The sequence below is a fragment of the Diaphorina citri genome, unplaced genomic scaffold, assembly GCF_000475195.1.
Source record: "Diaphorina citri unplaced genomic scaffold, Diaci psyllid genome assembly version 1.1 scaffold25, whole genome shotgun sequence".
Lineage (NCBI taxonomy): Eukaryota > Metazoa > Arthropoda > Insecta > Hemiptera > Psyllidae > Diaphorina > Diaphorina citri.
In genome coordinates, this window is record NW_007377463.1 from 436,858 (window position 1) to 459,922 (window position 23,065).

The window sequence follows — 23,065 nt, forward strand, 5'->3', positions numbered from 1 at the left end:
TTACTTTTTCGGAGTTTTGACCTCAGATTTGGATTTTTCACAACTTTTTACGTAGGAATCGACCTTTTATTAATAATATTTTCCCAATTGCAACTCCTCCATTGCTCAAAGCGTCTCCGGTTGTTTTCTAGAACACAGATGTTCCTCATTTGAACAGATTATAGGTGAAAAAAACTCCCCGCAATGAAAACCTTTTGCAAAATACCAATCGAATCCGTTGTTGGGGGAAAAATAGAGAAAGCTGTTCAAACAGACAAGTCAATTTATGGGAAATGAAATTCTATATTTCATCTTTTTATTCTATTTTACATCTATTCTAATGAAATTCTGAAAAAATCGTTTAAATCCCCATTTTATTTGTATGTCTATTATTTATGGACGGTAATTCGCGTGGATTTTTTTTTGCCAGGCGGTAGGTATATAAGGAAAAAAATTTTGGGTTCCGGGTCTTTTTCATTCCTGGTTTTAGTCATCACTGAAGCAACAACTAGACAAACATGCGGATTTATACTTGCGTGACCATTGCTCTGGTGTTCCTGTTGGAAGGTAAGTCATGTCGTGGTACTTTACAATAAACATTAGTCGATCGATTGTAGTTGGTACGAGTTTTAGGCGCTGTTAGCGATGTCGATCGACCATAGGCCTTCTATTGTAAACGCTGTATTTTTGACTTGACTTTATAGACCCATAGTGGGAATCGGGCTTAATGCCAGCCACTCTGACCGTCTGACAGACAGTCTGAGCGTGAATGGCGGGAAAATCTGTAACATTAGGCTTCACTTTTATTGCAGTAGTTGACTATCTAGAATTCAGTAACCTTGTATGAGATGATTCAAAATAGATCAGTTGCGTTTACTTGGGTGATGTTTCAAAGTCATAGAGCAGGAAATATGAGGACCAACGGAATTTTTCTTTTTCTTCTACGATTTCTAGATACCGAGATAAATTGATTTAAAAAATGCCGGTAAATCGTGAACTTTGACGTCACGGCATACGCTCCCGTAGGCGATGACGTCACATCAAATGTCCCGAGCAAAGCTCCCTTGCAGGCAACGCATTAATGTGTTTGTGCGCATACGTTTCTGCGCAGTTCTTTCTGCTCCTCCGCTAGCGTGCTTGCATAGTGGCGCTACCTAGCGGACAAAAATAGCAACTGCGTTAAGTCTGATGTCACAAATCTTTGAACTTTTTTATTATAAAAATTGAATTTTCGACCTTTTCGTTCTTGAGATATTTTGTTCACAACCTTTTCAACATTTTCCACGAAATGAGGGTTAAGCAACAATTACTTTGGTTAATATCTGGATCGGTGATTATCCGATTTTCACCAAATTGTTACAGCCGCGTCCTTGGACCATACCGGGATAGCATACCTAATTTTATTTCTCTACGACAAACGTTCTTGAGTTGACTTCAGATTTGGATTTTTCCCAACTTTTTACATAGGAATCGACCATTTATTTATAATTTTTACCCACTTGCAACTGCTCCATTGAACCTGTGGAATGACTCGAATCTCCTTAGAGAGTATGTAGAGAAAAACAACGATACTAAGTTTACACAAGAACTTGGTATATTGAAAAAGCACTAGGTACAAGTTTACACTGAAACCTGAAACTAGAAAAGGGAAAGCCTCCAGAGGAAAATTGGTAACAATTTGGAAAAGCTCAGGGAAAAACCTGACTCCTGTCCTGACTTTGGAAAATTAAAACCAAACAAAAGAGATTTTTAGGTTAGGTTTGCAGGACGTACGACGTATTTTATAATGGAAGCTTATGGCGCTCACACAGGTCGCCCCAGTCTGAAATTCCTGAGAAAATCCCACAGTTTTTGAAAAAGTCCCACAGTCTTGAGGGATATTAGGGGCTCCTTCCTCTTTAGGCCGTGGTTATGAACAGGGCTGAGAAAGGCCATTCTGAGATGTAAGTAACAGTGTTACTTCAACACCAGCAGTCTGGAGTTTTGTTAGTTGCTACTTGTGATTGTTTGTGGGAAAAATTATTTTTTGAATCAATTTCTATTGTTTTTATTGTCACGTGTTGTTAGTTGTTACTCCAATGTGAAAGTTCATGTTTCTTTGACCAAGATTCAGGACGTAAGCAGTAGCATCTTGCTACTTGCGACGTGTTACCTCAGTGCAAAACGCGCCTAAAAATGAACTGTGTAGGTATCAAAAAATAATTTATACCACAAACAATCACAAGTAGCAACTAACAAAACTCCAGACGGTTGGTGTTGAAGTAACACTGTTACTTGTTTCCAGGGTTCAAGTAGCAACATGTATCCTCAGTGAGGAAGGTTTCATTTGAAATAATGGTCTGGTCTTTGAAGATGCATGCTACGTAGCATCTTGCAACTTGCGACGTGTTACCTCAGTGTGAAAGCCGCCTTAGACCACTGGTGTTATGCCACAACGACACTTTTTTATGTGTGATAAATGTGATAATAGAAAACCATGTTATGTAGGTATATGTAACACACTGTTGGAGCCGTTGGTGTTACTTCATACTCTGAATGTTTGCAAGACACATTTTGGTTGGTCCCTCCTGGCTCCTTGCTTGGTGAAGCAAGACACTTTTAAATGTCTTGCTGCTATCAAAAATCTACAAGAATAGAGATTGCAAGTCTTTAAAAGAATGGGTACTTAGGTCAGTAGATAGTATAGGTACATACTTACATCTTCCATGAAGAGGGGAAATTCGAAATTTTGATTTTTTTTCCGCAACGCGTACAATCTGAATTCATTTTTTACTTTTTATCTCTAGTTTGCACGTTTATATATTATACTTTTGATTTAAATTAGATATTACAAACAAGCGAATTACAAAGCAAACAAAAATAAATATAAAATAAATTTTAAAAATTGCCGCCGGGACAGAGGGTTAGAAAAAAAGCCCAACAATACCACGCTATCCTCGGTTAAGTTACCACTCCAATGCAAAACTGTAGAAACAATATCCTATCTCACCTCGTCCGAGCTCATCTCAGCCCTGTTCATAAACACAGCCTTAGTGTGCTGCTCCGCACTCCAAGAGGTTCCACGTCACCCAGATTGGCCAACATGACAACAGGCCGACCAACCTGCGAGACATACAACAGTAATGTCCCATGGACGCGCCTTATGCAATATGCACAACTACCTAAATTTTAAAAGTTGCCGCCGGGACAGAGGGTTAGAAAAAATGCCCAACAATCCCACACTATCCTTGCTTGAGTTACCACTCCAATGCAAAACTGTAGAAACAATATCCTATCTCACCTCGTCCGAGCTCATCTCAGCCCGGCAGCCCGGTACATAAACACACCCTCATGAGCTTTTTTTTTAAAAAAATCCCAGGAATCCCTTAAGGCCGTGGTTATGAACAGGGCCATCGGTAGGCCATCGTCGGCCTTTTTGCGTGTAAAGTTGGCGGGAAATTCGAATTTTTGCAAATTGCAAAGCAAAAGCAAAAGTTAGTGAACAAGGAACAAGGGCCTTCCTTTTTAAAGGGTATAAGTATAATTTTAGGGGTTTTATAAGTATAATTTGTACATGCTTTTTGTAAAATTAATTAATAATTTCCACAATAAAATATAAATTTAAAATACCTATGTAAATATAAATCATTCAAATCTGTTCTCCTATTATAAATAAATTTAATGAGAAGGATACTCTGTTCCTAAATTAATCTTCAAAAATAACATTAATATGTATACCTATGTACCTACCTATTGGGTTGTTTTTTAAGACAATGATATATGTAAGTATTAAGCCTTACTTTATTTAAATTTCCTATAATTTTAAATCATAAGGCAATCGAACCCTCAGTTCCAAATCATGAGGGAGTCAAACCCTCATATTCAAATGATAAAGGAATCAAACCCTCATCTTCAAATGATAAGGGAATCAAACCCTCATTTTAACTAAGATACTATTGTTTGGTTAACAATTTCCAGTAGTGATGGGAGTGAGATTTCTCAACTCGATTATTTTCTACTTGATTATTTTCCAACTTGAGTTATCTGGAAATTACTCAAGTTGTAACTCGAGTGGAAATTACTCAAGTTGAATATTTACCTATTCCTGGAAATTACACCGCACCGATTTCTCACTCAAGTAGGCGAGTGGATAGTATGCATTACAGATTGATGATATTCGGGTTTTTGTTCAGAAACTCTTGGCATACGGGTATACCACTATACCCCTCCCCTTCAGTTCTCTTTCTTGCATCATCATCATCATCTAGTAAGAGGCAAGAGGGGGGGTAGGTAGTGAATCATTCAACTCGTTCAAACAAATAGTTTTTCTGACAAATAGATTTGTACTCGAGTAGAAACTGTATGTTGCAATAATATTTGGCGAGTGAACTCGGGTCAGAGAACCCATAACCCAATGAGAAGTTTTTTTCCACTCGAGTAGAACAAAATAATAATCTAGTGGACTCGAGTAAAGTCAAACTTGAGTCCACTCAAGTAAAATCATTCACTCGGCCCATCACCCATCACTAATTTCCAGTATTCTCTGTCTACTGTCTTGTGCTTGCCTCATTCATAATGGTCCAGGGTCCAGCTATTTTCACCAGTTCATCCCTCCATCTCTTCCACTGTCTTCCTTGGTTTCTCTTTCGGTCTCTCGGTGTCCATTCCGTAACTGTTTTTGACCATCGGCTGTCTTTTGTTTGCATCATGTGCTTTGCCCAACTGATTGTTAAATTTCTTGCTATTTCTTCCACTCTGCTGACATCCAATTGTTTTTCTAGTTTCTTGGTGTTGATCTGTGATAGTTTAACTTTTAAAATACCTCATTATTTTGTTTTGGGTACTCGCTAACTTCTTTTCATGTGTTTGTTTCATTGCCCATGCTTGACATCCATAAATCAGAGTGGGGAAGATACTGCTGACATCCAATTGTTTTTCTAGTTTCTTGGTGTTGATCTGTGATAGTTTAACTTTTAAAATACCTCATTATTTTGTTTTGGGTACCTACTCGCTAACTTCTTTTCATGTGTTTGTTTCATTGCCCATGCTTGACATCCATAAATCAGAGTGGGGAAGATATAGGATTCTAGTACTTGGCCTTTTGTTTTTGTAGGTAAGTTTCCCTTCATTATCTTCCTAAGACTCCAGAATTTTCCCCATGCTAGATCTGTTCTTTGGTTCATTTCCTTGTTAAGGTGGTTTTTCATGGATATTGTGTGTCCCAAGTAAATGTAAGTGTCTTCATATATTAATTCTTTTTGTCCTAGCATAATCATCACTTTTTCACTACATATTAGTCATAAGTTTTGTTTTATTGATATTCATGCTTTGTGTCCACCTTTGGGAGTTTGTCTTGAAATGTACAACACCCAAGATACATAAAATTACAAAGAATTTGAACAACATTTATTTATAGTTAACTTCAAAGTTACATGGTCAATTTTTATAAAAGATATTCTATTAGAGCACACAGCAAAAGTCAAATCAAATTACCAAAAGCACGAAGCAACAATTTAAAATGTAAAAAAGAATCTTATCAAAATCAGATCGGTCCGTCTTCTTGGACTTCACATTTTCATCTAACCTCAAAATTATTAGATAACAGAAACAATTGAAATGAAGATGCATTGCCAAGTTTACATTTACAACATCCCCCTTTTCCTAATAAAAGCAAAATCAAAATTAATCAAAAGATTTTTCATAATCAAATAATCGCAACGGCTTATTTGTTCTACGCTTAGGTCTACCTACAGGGTTTTCAGCATCTAACAACGTATAGTCATGATCATGACCTATTGGGGGCTCTGAAGCCACAGATTCAAAACTTGTATTAGCTGATTCAGTGTCATTTACATTAGGGCTAGATCTAATGTGATTAGGGATTATAGACAACTCATTTTCTAAAATTTCATTGGACTCACTAGAACTAGCAACAACATCTCTAATGGTTAAATTATCACTATTACATGGTACATCAAGATTCCTATTACAAGGTACATCAAAAATCTGAACATTGGAATGATTCTGAACACTCAAAGTTTTCCTATCCAAAAAGTCATCATAGTCATCACATGAATTGGGCCTAAACATAATGATAGTATGCTTTAGGTGCATGGTATTTCTTCTAACTACAGAACCATTTTGCAAAATTACATTGTAGGATCTAGGATATTTAGTCTGATTTACAACTTGTCCTTTTACCCATTTATCCCTCTCTCTAACGAAAACATTTTCTTTTTCAGCAAATGGTTTTTCTATTTTACACTTTTTATCAAAATAAATTTTTGTTTTGTCTTGTTTTTCTATCATTTTTCTTTTCAAGTCCTCATGTAAACTACCAAGGTTTGAAATAGGTTTTAAATTTTCATTGTTCACCAATACTTTGGTTCTGACCAACCTTCCCATCAATATCTCTGAAGGAGAGTAACCTAAACTGGGGATAGGTGTTGCACGGTATTCTGCCAACATTTAGTTATACATACTCGTTCACACTGCGTACTATCAGATTTTTTTCTGGGCCTTTTTTTGGCTGGCTCGTCCTGAACCGCAGTCAACCATCGTGAGGACTTGTGCTTGGTCTTTAAAAGCAGAGAGAACCTTTTGAAGAACTGCGAGCTAGCTAGGCTGGTTAGGGTTAGCTGTTCTCCTCCCTGTTTATAGTCCCACAGCCAGACGCTAGTCTTCTCTCTGTTTAATGTCCCCTAGCCTGACATGTAGGTTGGTCAACTTTCTCAATGATCTTGTGTTTCACCACTTTCACCATTTTTCTAAAGTACCTACTTTCTAGTTTGGGCAGAATTTTATTCGGAACTTGTCTAGGGGGTTTCACGGTTGGTATGTGAGATTCATCAACTTGAATATCATAGGTGTTAGAGAATTTTCCTATTCCTTCAAATACTTCTTTATATTTAGTTAGAAAATCTTTCTTATCATAAACAATTTAATGAATTCGCTTTAATAATCCTAGCACTACACATGGGTCTCTACCAATAATTGGAATAACACCAAGTAAGTATTGGAATAACACCTTTAGCATCATTCATAACATGAAAAGTCAACTTGTGAAATTTACCCTTATTTTTAATCCTAATGTCTACTTGACCAATAATATGAAGCTTGTGACCACCAAAAGCCTGTGCTTCAACATTAGACGGCTTTATCTTATTCAAAAGTTTGGAACTAATCAACTCAACACATGAGTAGGGGAGAACATTACAGTCTGCACCACTATCTAATTTAAAAACAATCTTTCCATTAGTAAAAGTGAATTCCTGTGACCACTGGAGTCAATTTGATCAATCCTAATTTGAGACAAGGAATTCATCAGAACTGGAACTATCATCTTGAGTATTATCAACTGACCTGATCCTAGGTTGACTTGAGGGATTTTTATTCCGGCATGCTCTTGAAACATGGTTCATTTTGCCACATTGATAACATTTTCTTCCATAAGCTGGACACTGACATTGTCTATGTATGCTAGAGACTTGGAATTTGGTATGTATCTTTCAAATGTGACAAAGATGCGACACGAAACTTTTGGTTAAGACCGGTGCAACGCTTGGCGGCATTTTACCGCTTTTTTGGCGGTTTTTGGTGTAATTTAACAAAATCTTGGGAATGGTAGGTATAAGCAAAAGACTTGAAATTTGGTATGCAGTTCACAAATGTGACAAGGATGCAACACAAAACGTTTGGTTAAAATAGGTGCTGCGTTTGGCGTCATTTTGACCGCTTTTTGGCGGTTTTAAGCTATACTGACTAAACGATTAGAGATATTGTAAATGTTACAACTTACAACAGAACACCCAATTCACCCAAATAAGCACCATTCAATAGGATAAGGAAAGTCGTGTGATGTTCACACCAGATTATTATTATTATTTTTTTTTTTTCAGATCAGCTGATTTCCTACATAGGCCGGGGCTCGCGAGGCCCAGAGCGAACAGAGTTCAAGTTGGCCCGTCCAGTGATAATAATAGAGTGTGGGTACTCTGTTGATATTTCTTTATTTAAATACTTGGATCTATGATCTACATTAGTATGATAATAATAGAGTTTGGGTACTCTGTTGATATTTCTATATTTAAAATACTTGGATCTATGATCTACATTAGTGTGATAATAATAGAGTGTGGGTACTCTGTTGATATTTCTATATTTAAAATACTTGGATCTATGATCTACATTAGTGTGATAATAATAGAGTGTGGGTACTCTGTTGATATTTCTTTATTTAAATACTTGGATCTATGATCTACATTAGTATGATAATAATAGAGTTTGGGTACTCTGTTGATATTTCTATATTTAAAATACTTGGATCTATGATCTACATTAGTGTGATAATAATAGAGTGTGGGTACTCTGTTGATATTTCTTTATTTAAATACTTGGATCTATGATCTACATTAGTATGATAATAATAGAGTTTGGGTACTCTGTTGATATTTCTATATTTAAAATACTTGGATCTATGATCTACATTAGTGTGATAATAATAGAGTGTGGGTACTCTGTTGATATTTCTATATTTAAAATACTTGGATCTATGATCTACATTAGTATGATAATAATAGAGTGTGGGTACTCTGTTGATATTTCTATATTTAAATATTTGGATATATGATCTACATTAGTGTGATAATAATAGAGTGTGGGTACTCTGTTGATATTTCTATATTTAAATACTTGGATCTATGATCTACATTAGTATGATAATAATAGAGTGTGGGTACTCTGTTGATATTTCTATATTTAAAATACTTGGATCTATGATCTACATTAGTATGATAATAATAGAGAGTGGGTACTCTGTTGATATTTCTATATTTAAAATATTTGGATCTGTGATCTACATTAGTATGATAATAATAGAGTGTGGGTACTCTGTTGATATTTCTAAAGGGTGATTCAAAAAGAACGCCGAATTTAAAAGCACTATAAAATGCAATTTATTTTGACAAAAATAGAGGAAAAACATTCTATTCTCTTCAGGAGACCTTGAGGTTTCGTCCAAACGAGGCCAAAGGAAATTAGACAGCATCGCACGGTAGCGAACTCCATTTACTGTGACAGCATTCCCTTCTTCATCTTCAAAAAAGAAAGGACCGATTAAACCGCCGCTCCAAAAAATAAAAATAAATTGAATTGAATTGAAATATGAGTGTGGGTTACTCTGTTGATATTTCTATATTTAAATACTTGGATATATGATCTACATTAGTATGATAATAATAGAGTGTGGGTACTTACTCTGTTGATATTTCTATCAAGCGTGCCGGGAGGCGCGCGAACGTCAAGAGTTTGAAGCGCCGCCCGGCCTATATTAACACGAAACAGAATTTCATCGTTTTTCGGCATTTTCACCTCAACTTTTCTCCCACTTCCCTTCAACTTTAAGCAAATAAAGTATGAAAAAATGTATGAAAAAATTGATTTTTTTCGAAGTTCGAAGCAACATTGACTTTGGTTGATATCTGGATGAGTGACTGTCCGATTTTTACCAAATTGTTACAGACGCGTCCTTGGACCATACCGGGAGAGCATACCAAATTTCATACCTCTACGACAAACCGTTCTTGAGATATTTTGTATACCATCTTTTCCCATTTAAACCTGTAGTACATACATACGTACAGACCATGGGCTTAAAACCACTTTTTTGACATCAGGGGATCCCAAAACGGATATTTCCAACCATTTCCCGATTTTGAAAATTTGAACCGATCGCAATACTTTCATTACTAGTATAGCTCGCTATACTGTAGTAATAGAAAGTAAAAATACTTATACAGGGTGTTTAAAAAAAGTTGCCACCCCTGAAACTCGAGACTGTTTGGAATTCGGAAAAATCCTAAAACAAGCATTTCTTTATTTTTAAGGGGAACCTATTTTAAGGGGATCTCAATTTTTCGGCACCATCAGGGGCGGCCCCAGAGGGGTCCACTTTAAAATCTTAAATAAGAACCCCCTACTTTGGATACACCATATTAAAGGCCTTAAAAAATGTAGTACTTTGGTGTAAGTTTGAGCTCAATCCAACAACCAGAGCAGGAGTTATGGCCTATTCAGTTTTTTATTCTTCCATGTTCTCTTGTATATGGGGGAAACAGCAAAAATGGCAAATTCATATTGATTGGTGATTTGTGCTTCAAATAGGTCCCACTAATGATTCATATTGAAATTCAGTCCCAAAAATAAAATTTTGAAACATCCATTTTCACCCCCCGGAAGCTATCAGGGCCAAAAGTCCAAATTTCATTTTTGGGTCTGAATTTCAATATGAATCATTAGTTGGTAAGTGGGACCTACTTCAAGCACAAATCATCAATCGAAATGAATTTCCCATTTTTGTTGCTTCCTCTATTGGCGAAAGAACATGGAAAAATGAAAATTTTAAAAGGCCATAGCTCCGGCCCATTTAAGATTTTAAAGTTGACCCCCCTGGGGCCGCCCCTGATAGTGCCGAAAAATTGAAATCCCCTTAAAAATAAAGAAGTGGGCAATTATCAAAAAAAGTGGTACTTTTGACACGATTTTTTTTTCTTTTTCTTGAAAAAATTTCTTCTTCTGTTGTGATTTTTGTATAGCCTAAGACTACTGTAAGAGGCATAAAGTCTCGAAAATTTACTTTTTTACTAGGAAGTTAAACTAATCCGCCATTTTGTTTTTTAGTAGAACAGGGGAATGAGATTAAAGACAGGGAAATGAGAAAAAACTATCTAAAAAAGAAAATTTCAATTGTTGGTTGGGAAATCAAACCCTCTGGTTGTATAGGTATGATTAGTAATTCCATCTCGGATGCTCTGTTCTAATTTCTAATTTTGTTCTAACCTTAGAAAGGGAAACACTAATTTAATTAATAAAAAGACAGGGGAATGAGAACAAAGGAAGAACAGGGGAATGAAAAAGTATCATTTTTTTTTTTATTTTTTTCAAATAAATTAACCAACAGTTAGGTGTTATTATTGTCGTAGTATGTATGAAAAAGTAACTAATGTTCCTCCCACAAACGTGAAGTAGTAGAAATAGGAACATTAAAAAAAGAAAAGTCTTTGAAAATGACAGGGGAATGAAAATTATAACTATTTCCATGCTCCATTTAAGCTTAAAAATAATGTTTACAGATAATCAACTGAAAAGACATCTGGAAAATAAAAGAAAACACCTATAACTCTTTCCAAGCTCGATTTAAGCTTAAAAATAATAATGTTTACAGATAATCAATTGAAAAGACATCTGAAAAATAAAAGAAAACACCTTTGCTCTCATAATAAAAGATAAAGAAACAACTGTCACAGTACCTACAGTATTCAATTATTCATTGCAATCAAACTTAGCTAGGTGTTGGGTATTGCTAATGAACTAGCTAATGTTCATACACATCAATTGGAGTGGGAAATATATACACTAGTTTTCTATTTGCCCACTTTGGTTGTGGTTCTGGAAGAATCTGGATAACATTTTCAAAGTTAACATAACACACATCATTTTCTTTGTCTAGGAATTCTCTTCTGCCATCATTATTACACTTCAAACCCTGAACTGTGATCTCTCCATCTTCATCATCCTTTCTCAGTACATGGCATACATACTTGTATTCGGTTGTGTTTTTTCTATTTTCTGTATGGAACTTCACCAAAAGAAATTTTCCTGCAGTAATATCATTCCAGCATGGTGTGTCAGTGTCTTGAGCAACTGGTGGGGTATCACATGACTTTTCTATTGGATATTTGACATAGCCCACAAGAAAATGGTCACAAAGTACTTCATTGTTCTGCGAACAAAAACAGCTCATTGATTTCATGTGCAGGTTGTATTTGTCCTCCTTGTTCAAATGACAAATCTGGTGTACTTTCATTGTACCTTTGAATGTAGAGATGGTTGAAGGAACTATTTGTTGTTCGATTCTTCTAATTGATTCTTCATTTACAACATGAATGGTATCATTTCTCAGTCTTTCTTTCAGAGCATTTACCAATTTCTGAAGAGAATTAATGTCTTTTCCTTCAGCAACCATATTGTCCGCAGTTCTCTTAACAGTCCCTCCAATTCCGTCTGGAGCACCTTTGCCGTGCCCTGCCTCGTAGTAATTCCATGTTGAGAATTTCAAGTTAGGTAAGTATTGCTGAACCAGTTTTGCAAAAACGAAAAACATTGTTTTATTTCTGTACTGTGTTGAGGGGCTGTCAGACAGAAAGTGTATGGCTTGTAGGTTTGGTCTTTCTTTGTTTAAGAAGTCCAATACCGGTTCTAGGTGAGCCAGAATTGCTGATGGATCGTGTTGAAGGTTTTCACAGAATGTGGCAAAAGATTTTGTTTTGGGCATACTGGAGTCTGTATTTTTCATCAGGAGAGATGATGTATGGAGGGAGATCTGGGTGCAACTCCCACCAAAATGAAAGGATTGAATCTCTTCTGAATACTTCAGTGCGTAATTTTCACTAAAATCAATATGAAGAATCACTTCATTTGATGTCTTTTTTATTTTTAAGAGTTTCATGGCTGCGTATTGGTTTCTTATGGTTGCTTGATGGACCGTATAGTTGGATAAAGTTTCATCAAACATGTTTACCAGTTGTAAAGCTGACACTTTCTTTCTGATTTTCAAAGTATGTTTTACTTTAACTGCTTCAACTTTCTTGTTTTTATATGTTTCTTCTTGGGTAGTCCATTCATCATAAAATACATCCATTTCACCATTGAACTCATTGTAGAGTATTGACTTATTTGAGCACAGGGAACATTTCCTCAGAAGACATTTGACAGTGTTTTGTTGGAGTGTAGAGTCTGTGCAACACAATGATGAAATCAACTCTTTCCCAGTTCTCAGACTGATTATACCATTGTTGTGTAAAGCAGATACAATGTATTCAGTATTAGCACATTTTTTACACTGACAAGTATCTCGCATATCTACCTTTTGATATATTACCCAGAATGGTCTGTAGCGGCAAAAGGTTGTGTAGCTTATTTTGTAGTTACAATTTGTCAAATTTTTTATGAAGATTTTCCAAGGTATCATTTAGATATCTTTTTTGCTTTTTCACTTTTTTCTTGGTTATTGTATCTTTTTTCCCAGGGCTTTGTCTAGTATTCTCGTCATCTTCCAGGAATGTTTGTATGTCTCTTCTGACTTTTTCATTAAGTGAAGTATTCTTTTTCAGCTGACGTTTGTTGTTTCTAAATCTGCAGGAGTGGCTTGGCATCAGCATCTTTACATTTTTTAAAACCTTGTACTTCTTGAATATTTTCTTATCTCCTAGGATAGTTGAAACGTATTTGTACTTTTCACAGAATGTGGCAAAAGATTTTGTTTTGGGCATACTGGAGTCTGTATTTTTCATCAGGAGAGATGATGTATGGAGGGAGATCTGGGTGCAACTCCCACCAAAATGAAAGGATTGAATCTCTTCTGAATACTTCAGTGCGTAATTTTCACTAAAATCAATATGAAGAATCACTTCATTTGATGTCTTTTTTATTTTTAAGAGTTTCATGGCTGCGTATTGGTTTCTTATGGTTGCTTGATGGACCGTATAGTTGGATAAAGTTTCATCAAACATGTTTACCAGTTGTAAAGCTGACACTTTCTTTCTGATTTTCAAAGTATGTTTTACTTTAACTGCTTCAACTTTCTTGTTTTTATATGTTTCTTCTTGGGTAGTCCATTCATCATAAAATACATCCATTTCACCATTGAACTCATTGTAGAGTATTGACTTATTTGAGCACAGGGAACATTTCCTCAGAAGACATTTGACAGTGTTTTGTTGGAGTGTAGAGTCTGTGCAACACAATGATGAAATCAACTCTTTCCCAGTTCTCAGACTGATTATACCATTGTTGTGTAAAGCAGATACAATGTATTCAGTATTAGCACATTTTTTACACTGACAAGTATCTCGCATATCTACCTTTTGATATATTACCCAGAATGGTCTGTAGCGGCAAAAGGTTGTGTAGCTTATTTTGTAGTTACAATTTGTCAAATTTTTTATGAAGATTTTCCAAGGTATCATTTAGATATCTTTTTTGCTTTTTCACTTTTTTCTTGGTTATTGTATCTTTTTTCCCAGGGCTTTGTCTAGTATTCTCGTCATCTTCCAGGAATGTTTGTATGTCTCTTCTGACTTTTTCATTAAGTGAAGTATTCTTTTTCAGCTGACGTTTGTTGTTTCTAAATCTGCAGGAGTGGCTTGGCATCAGCATCTTTACATTTTTTAAAACCTTGTACTTCTTGAATATTTTCTTATCTCCTAGGATAGTTGAAACGTATTTGTACTTTTCTTTAGGAGATTTCAGTTTACCATAGTTAGTCAAGAGTTGTTCTTGAACTACTTCTCCAAAGAGTAGTTTTCTACGAAGCAGTTTGTCATCTTTCTTGTTCATGATTTTTACAACCCTTGTTTTCGGAGTATTAACTTTTCTAGCAGTTGAGGCATTTTGTTGGGCCAAAAGTCTTTCATAGCGTTTTCTGTACTTTTCTTTTTCTTTGATCAATTTTGCATTTACACTTTCTAGTCTTCTATTTCTTTGAACAATTTTACTTCTATCACGTTGAACTCTTTTTCGCCCAGCTGTTTTTCTCTGTTCACTAGTTTGAACAACGCCCAAATTTTCATTTGAATCTGGCGAATCTGGCGGTGTTACCGGAAGTGCACTTGTTCCTCTTGTCTTTCTCTCATAGTACTTGTTAGAATGTTTTCTCCAAGTTGCTGCTCTCGATTCTCTGTTGTTCATTTCGGATACCATCTTTACTTGCTTTTTCTTCTTCTTTGCTTCATACTTTTTCCGTTCTTTTTCTTTTTGAATTGCTCGTTGTACTGGATCATTTTTGATTTTTGCATATCTCTCGCGTTCTCTAATTCGCTTTTCCAAAAGAATCTGTTCTTTAGACTTTTTCTTAGTTACTTTAGCCATGATTAGTTATCCTGGGAACAACCAAAGTCAAAAGAACAATAATTAGGTGTGTCATGGGAAGTATTTTAACAAAACAGAACAGTTAGAACTGTGGGACAAGTTTGGCTGTAGAACTATAAACAGGGAGGAGAGCAGCTAACACACCAAGCATGCATGTTACACATGCATTTCAGCCAATACAACTATTATAGACTTTGCAAGACGGTAGAGTTTGATCGTTATAGGCTCTTATGGTAGCCTTCTTTATCCTAAGGGGTTCTACACAAAATTCAATGCTTTTTGTATCTCTAAAGTTCACATGACTACTTATGAGCTTTTAAAGTATTTTTCTTTTTTAAATGCCCGAAGAGAGAACAATGTAATAACTGATTGATGGTGTTCTCATTCCCTTGCATCAAACTTCATTCCCCTGTGTATTTTTTGGGCAGGGGAATGAGAACAGGGGAATGAAAATTTTGAGGTTAGGCAATGACATGAGCAATGTACATACCACTTTTGGGTGTAATTCCTTCAAAAATGTAAGAACATGCAGCCAATTACACTATAGGAGTACTTACTTACTTTACTTTCCGTGTCCGCTTTGACCAATGACCATGTCAGATACTCCTCTTCCAATATTCTGCTACTTGGATCGCCGCATCATTTACAAGCAGCAGGTCTTGTTCGTCGCAGGTAGCAGCTGCGTTTGGGCAGACGAGAAGATGGGCCTCGTCTTGTATGGATCCACAATCGCACAGATCATCTTCGCTGAGTCCCCATTTCTTCATCGACCGGTGCCAGCATGGTAGGTAAACATTGGTTGTTAGGATTATTGAGATACTTATTGGGAAAAATCCTACAGTGCTGCAGTGAGCACCAAAGTTGTGACATAATAACACAAAGAAATTGCATTTACATTTACATTTTTTTACAACCTTCAAAACAGATGATCATATGATTTCACAACACAGTAGAAATGCGTGCGCGGTAAAATTTAAAAAAGTTCAGGGGAATGAGAAAAAATCCATGGACAAAGTGAAAAAAGGTCTAATTTTCTCATGGTAAATATGTTTAGGACTAAAAATATGTTAAAAAGTAAGTTATAGTATGTAGCTATCAGTTAGATTACAAAGAACTATTTTAAAAAAATATAGCACTGTCCATAATTTGAATGGAAATGTATGAACTCTGTGTACGGACATGACAGGGGAATGAGAAAGGTCATGTTTATGTACCTATGGTTATGTTTATAGGGCTAAAGAAAACTATAATTTTGCCTTAAATATATGCTAAAGGTTTTTCTTCTTGATTTCTTTCATTTAATCTACTTTTTTCACAATAATATCACTTAAGTACACATCACATTTTAATCCGGACAAGAAAGTACCACTTATTTTGATAATTGCCCAAATACGTGTTTTAGGATTTTTCCGAATTCTAAACGGTTCTCGAGATTTCAGGGTTGGCAACTTTTTTTTAAACACCCTGTATGAGGGTATTAACTTAATAAGTATGCATTTATGGGGGTCAACTCACATAAATTTTTTGATCATTAGTATTGGATCCGGAACGGAGAATCCAGATAGTACTTTAGACCTAGTCCCTAGTCGTAACTAACGCAGGGTAAACGTACCTGTTGATGATAAATCAGTAGGTGGTATTAGGCCAACGTGTTTCGAATGTTTGTTTTGCAATCCGCGTCACGGGAAGACTCTAATTTCTCTTTCAGCAGTGTCAATATGTTGTCCTTCAGCTTATCAACTGAGGCCTGAGGCAGACAGAGTTTGTTTTACTTCTGGATATAAATTTCAGAAATCGACTAAAAGCTGAAAAAAAAATATATACAATATATATAAATTAACTAAAATGTCCTAGCAACCTCCGTGGCCGAGTGGGTATCACACTCGGTATGCATTTATGGGGGTCAACTCACATAAATTTTTTGATCATTAGTATTGGATCCGGAACGGAGAATCCAGATAGTACTTTAGACCTAGTCCCTAGTCGTAACTAACGCAGGGTAAACGTACCTGTTGATGATAAATCAGTAGGTGGTATTAGGCCAACGTGTTTCGAATGTTTGTTTTGCAATCCGCGTCACGGGAAGACTCTAATTTCTCTTTCAGCAGTGTCAATATGTTGTCCTTCAGCTTATCAACTGAGGCCTGAGGCAGACAGAGTTTGTTTTACTTCTGGATATAAATTTCAGAAATCGACTAAAAGCTGAAAAAAAAATATATACAATATATATAAATTAACTAAAATGTCCTAGCAACCTCCGTGGCCGAGTGGGTATCACACTCGGCTTGCACGCCAAAAGTCCCGGGTTCGATTTCCGGCGGGGTCGAATTTTTTTCTCTGTGCTTGGAGTTCGAGGTGCACTCAGCCTTGTGAGAACAATTTAGTAGCTACCAGTGGCGACATTACAAGTCAATGAAACGAGCGATGATATGATGATTGAGTAATATAAAAGAATTGTAATGCTGTAATACCCACAAAGTTCTGAAGAGGCTATTGCTTCACCACAAAGAATACATGATTTGATTTGATTTGAACTAAAATTTCCTTTCAGTAGTCGCATGTTTCTATTTCTAGTAGTTGATTTTCTAATACATAAGATGTTATCAGAGAGATGGGCCTATAGCAGGGACACTTAGTGGAGGGGGAACCCTTCTAGTCCTTGGGAATGTGAGTAGTGAGTTACGTAACATCTCTACCCCTAGAATTTTGCAGTCCCAGGCAAAATCAGCCTTGGTCTCAGGATTAAAGGTTCCTCAATGGGAACAGGTATATGAGTTTGATTTTTTTCGACAAGTGACGTACATAATGAAAATAAGCAATAGACAAAGAGTTGCTAAAGAATTTACAAGAAGTACACTAAAAGAAGACGGTTCATCTGTAATATGTTCAAAATGGGTGGTAGGTATCTTTATTGATTGCATGGAAGAATCCTTTAGGATTATCTTCCATTTAGAAAATTTTAGTTTGGTAGGCTCAAGATTTACACCGGTGGTTATTAAAGGAGCAGAGTGAGTCGGAGGTAGTGGCTTCAGAACCTGTTGGTTGAAGATTATATCACATGGAGTGCTTTTAATCATAAAGATACCTTGTAATTCGTGAATAATACTATTATTATTAGGACAATGAATATTTACATCAGTCTTTTCTTCCAAAACAAATAAATAAAGATCGGTGTTATATATGCGTTCAGCACTGGAACTTAAAGCTAAGGGGGAGTAATGGCAAGATGTTGAATTGTTGTACAAGATGATCTCACGTTCGCATGAGGTTGGATCTTCAATCATCAAGTCGTTGCTACAATGGTATTGTCCATTAACATAGGTACATCTATCTTTTAGTGGCTTGATCGTGTTTTTGTAATAGAAATAATACTTAAATCTAGGTACAATAGTAAATAATTGGTTATTAATATAGGTAGGCGTGGGGTATAAGTAATATAATGAATAAGGTATATCGTAATCAATAGGTAAGGAGAGAGTATACAGGATGGTGTTGGATGATACTACGCACATAGGGGTAATTATCTTTTCATAGAGAGGAATAGATTTCATTTCAACTGGGTAAGGAAATCCCTTAGGGTAATATTTCTCTATTCTTTGTAGTTCTGATAATAGTTCTTGGGCTGTTATGATACTGGGGTGCATAGTGTTTAAGCGGCAGAAGGTCAAGGAATTTTCAATTTCTTCTAAGGTACGAAGAATCATATTATTCAATAATATTAATTGATTGTAGATGTCTCTAAATTCCGAAAGTCCCAAGAACATGCAGCCAATTACACTATAGGAGTACTTACTTACTTTACTTTCCGTGTCCGCTTTGACCAATGACCATGTCAGATACTCCTCTTCCAATATTCTGCTACTTGGATCGCCGCATCATTTACAAGCAGCAGGTCTTGTTCATCGCAGGTAGCAGCTGCGTTTGGGCAGACGAGAAGATGGGCCTCGTCTTGTATGGATCCACAATCGCACAGATCATCTTCGCTGAGTCCCCATTTCTTCATGTTCTTCTTGCATTTGGACACTTTCGTTCTCAGGCGGTTCAGGGTCTTCCAGATTGGGTACTTTAGGTTTCCGCCGCTTGCAATTTTTTCTTCGAGTAAAAGAACTAAACATAGGAGTAAAAGAACTAAACATAGTGCACTTTACTCTGTTTTTCATGACAGGGAACTGAGACTCAATAAAATAAACCTTTGAAATTAGGCATCTTCTAATTGGTTTAATTTGGCTTGCAATTGTTTCTCATTATACTGGATATTTTGGATAGAATTATTGAATATTAGCATCAGTTGATTGTTGATACTATATTGCTGTTGAACTTGTTTTTCTACGTCTTGCTCGGAGTTTCTTAAAACATTAATGGCGGATTTAAATTGTTCTCGTTGTCCTTCAGCTTATCAACTGAGGCCTGAGGCAGACAGAGTTTGTTTTACTTCTGGATATAAATTTCAGAAATCGACTAAAAGCTGAAAAAAAAATATATACAATATATATAAATTAACTAAAATGTCCTAGCAACCTCCGTGGCCGAGTGGGTATCACACTCGGCTTGCACGCGCTCCCATGGCGTAGTGGTCACTGCACTCGCCTTGCACGCGGGAGACCCGGGTTCGATTCCCGGCGGGGTCAAATCACACTCGGCTTGCACGCCAAAAGTCCCGGGTTCGATTTCCGGCGGGGTCGAATTTTTTTCTCTGTGCTTGGAGTTCGAGGTGCACTCAGCCTTGTGAGAACAATTTAGTAGCTACCAGTGGCGACATTACAAGTCAATGAAACGAGCGATGATATGATGATTGAGTAATATAAAAGAATTGTAATGCTGTAATACCCACAAAGTTCTGAAGAGGCTATTGCTTCACCACAAAGAATACATGATTTGATTTGATTTGATTTGAACTAAAATTTCCTTTCAGTAGTCGCATGTTTCTATTTCTAGTAGTTGATTTTCTAATACATTAGGAACCAACTACATAAAAAAAAAAAAAAAAAATCAAAAAATTTTCAAAGTTCAAAAAAATTTCGGACTTGGAAAAATTTTGACAAAAAAAAAAAAATCAAAAATTGCCGAAATTTGAAAAACAAATACTCTAATAGGTGTATTGACCCCACATTAATGGGGGTCAACTCTCATCAAAAATTGCCGAAATTTGAAAAACAAATACTCTAATAGGTGTATTGACCCCACATTAATGGGGGTCAACTCTCATACTTTTTTTGATATCTCTTACCATTTACGAGATAGCGGTTAAGTTAATAAGTTAAGCAACATTGACTGTGGCCAATATCTGGACAATGACAATGAAAAATTATAATGCTAAAATAAAAAATGTATTCAGACCATCATGACGGAAAAATTTTGCCTGTAGTACAATCACTGATAATTCATAAGCCAAAAATAAAGAATTGAACACAAAGAAATTTTCAAATTGAAAGCTAATAGGTTGATGGTTAACACTTACCACATTCGATTCAGGTTCTGCTCCAAGTATAGTATACACGGCATGTCCAATGGAGCAGTTGCAAATGGGTAAAAATTATGAATAAAAAAGGTCAATTCCTACATAAAAAGTTGTGAAAAATCCAAATCTGAAGTCAAAACTCCGAAAAAGTAACTTTAAAAGGTCGAAAATTCAATTTTTAACCGCTGTGCCAATGAAAAAGTCCAAATATGAGGTCAAAACTCCGAAAAAGTAACTTTAAAAGGTCGAAAATTCAATTTTTAATTGCCGTTCTAATGAAAAAGTTCAGAACTTTAAAAGGTCGAAAATTCAATTTTTAATTGCCGTTCTAATGAAAAAGTTCAAAGAGTTGTGACGTCAGATTTCATAACTTTCAAAGGTCGAAAATTCAATTTTTAATTGCCGTTCTAATGAAAAAGTTCAAAGAGTTGTGACGTCAGATTTCACGTCCAAAATGCGCAGAAACGCTTGCACAAATTACGTTTCCGGTCAGGAAGCGGTTTAAAAAAAAATCAATTTATTTTATTTTGAAGGATAATAATAAATTAAAGAATATAAAATGTTTATTTGAATAAAATAATACAATGATCTGTCGATACTCAATAGCAACTCCTGAGGATGAAATCTGAAGTCTGATGGAAAAGTCAGTCTATTTATATATGGTAATAGCTGAATTCCGTCGCTTCGCTCCGGAATCCCGCTAGTTCATCCCGAGGCATGGCCAAACTTGTGGAAAAGGCATGGCCGAACTCAAATTACCAGTTATGAACTTGATTGCTGATCCTAAACCGTTCAGAATCCCGCGTTTACTACGATTTAATTGTAAGTGTTGGATTTTTTCCGCGATTGCCATTTCAGTGGTATTGAGTATTTTTTCATAAATTGTAATGTCGTTTGTGTGATTGGAGTGATACATTATTAGTGATAATTTATAGTGTCGATTACTTAGCTGCTCGATTTGTGCGGTGAATTGTTCAAGATCATAATAGTGAAGGAAGGTGTGTGCTGTCTGTTGTAATCTGGCTGAACCTAGGGTGATAGGAGTAATGCCGAGGTTGTTGGTTACATTTGTTATTGTGTTTGCCTTAGTTGTGATGTACAGGGTACATCTGTAACAGAAGAAGATGTTTTCTTTAATTTCCTAGGTCTTTGTATTCTCGTCATGTGGATCTTAGGACCAGACCCAAGTTTAACGGTTTTGCGGTTCTTGTTTTGAGATTCTACCTTATCCTTCTTATACCGATTTTTCTCTTTATGGCGGGTCCTATCTGTTTTTACAAAAATATGAGGCTCATTTAGTTCAGGGGCTTCTGTGCGATTTTTATTAAGTTTTTGGATAGTATGTTCTTTCCTTTTAGACATGTGTTTGTGTATTGTGTTATATGTAGCTTGCATAAGCATCCTCTGTTCTTGTACATAGTCAGATGTAGTTGGGTGTTCAGTGTTAGTATTTAATGTTTGTCTGTTGCCCAGGTGTCCATTGATTAATTCGATTGACTTGTATCTTGTGGCACTGTGAATGCTATGATTGTATGCAAGTAAAGCATGGCGTACTTTTTGTTCGGTTGAGAGGTGTTTAAATGTTGGGGTGTTGTTAATAATACGCATGTGTTCTCTTAATGTCGAGTGGAACCGTTCGACAGTAGAATTTGAATTGGGATGATTCACTGATGTCAAGTGTATTTCTATGTTAAATGCCTTCAAAAGATCTTGTATTATGGTATTTTTGAATTCAGTACCATTATCTGAAATAATTAAATCAGGTAAACCATGATGGGAGAAGTACGTCATGAGTTTATCGGTGACAATGGGTGACTGAAGTGCTTCGAGATAGTACATTTGTGAATATTTTGAAAACGCATCAACAATGGAAAGGAATCTTTTGTTTTCTACAGTAACTGTATCTACATGAAGAATTTCGAAGGGTCTCCTAGGTGTCGGAGTGATATTGAATGGAGGTTTAATAGGATTCCTTTCGTATTTGGACACACGACAGGTTTCACAATCATTAATGAATTCGGCTATTGTTTGTTTCAAACGAGGCCAAAAGTAAATTCCACTTAATTGTCCTACGGTTTCATTGATACCACGATGATTTGTGAGCCCATGGTGATGTTGTTTTATTATGTCCTGTTGTTTCTGCGGAGACTCTATGTCTTCTAACATTTTAGTGCACTTTAACAGACAGACTTGGGAATTTTTGAAGAATCTCTGGAGTACGCGAGATAGCTCTATGTAAAGGTTGTCATCTTCAAATAAGCAATAGTATGGTTTTTTCGGGACAATATGAGTTTTCACGAAATCCATCAGTTCCTTTTCAATGTTATTTTTACTTATTTCAACAATCAGTCTTTGTCTAGAACATTTTGGTTTAATATGAACAAAGAGGCTCTTTACTTGTACTGGCTTTGGGGTTTGGTTAACACTGGAAAAAATTATTTGATTGTATCCTTGGTTGAGAGGTGACTCGGTGATTTTGATACCTATCAAAGGTTCTTCTCCTGAGGAATGAACAGTTTGGTTGGTTGTTGTCTCGTTGTCATCAATGTTAGCTAGCATAGATTCCACGTCCAATTCGTCTCCTAAGCAGGGGACTCTAAATCCTTCTCTTGGATGGGTTTCACCGACATGTAGTTCGATTCGTGAGAGACCGTCAGCGTTGGAGTTGAGCGTTCCTTTCTTGTAGGTAATATCATACTCGAATTCGGCGAGCTTCAAACGGTA

General features: G+C 36.0%; 2 long non-coding RNA genes across 2 annotated transcripts in view; one reads left to right on the forward strand and one right to left on the reverse strand.

Moving 5' to 3' along the window:
• Window positions 1–8,878: 8,878 nt before the first annotated feature.
• Window positions 8,879–23,065, reverse strand: part of LOC113467844 — a 30,034-nt gene continuing 15,847 nt past the window's right edge. Inside the window, exon 2 of the long non-coding RNA XR_003391784.1 lies at window positions 8,879–8,960. This is a non-coding gene — a long non-coding RNA (uncharacterized LOC113467844). The remainder of the gene's footprint in view (window positions 8,961–23,065) is intronic.
• On the forward strand, window positions 19,903–20,202 carry LOC113467847. The gene is made up of 2 exons (XR_003391788.1): window positions 19,903–19,976; window positions 20,053–20,202. It is a non-coding gene; the product is annotated as an uncharacterized LOC113467847 (long non-coding RNA).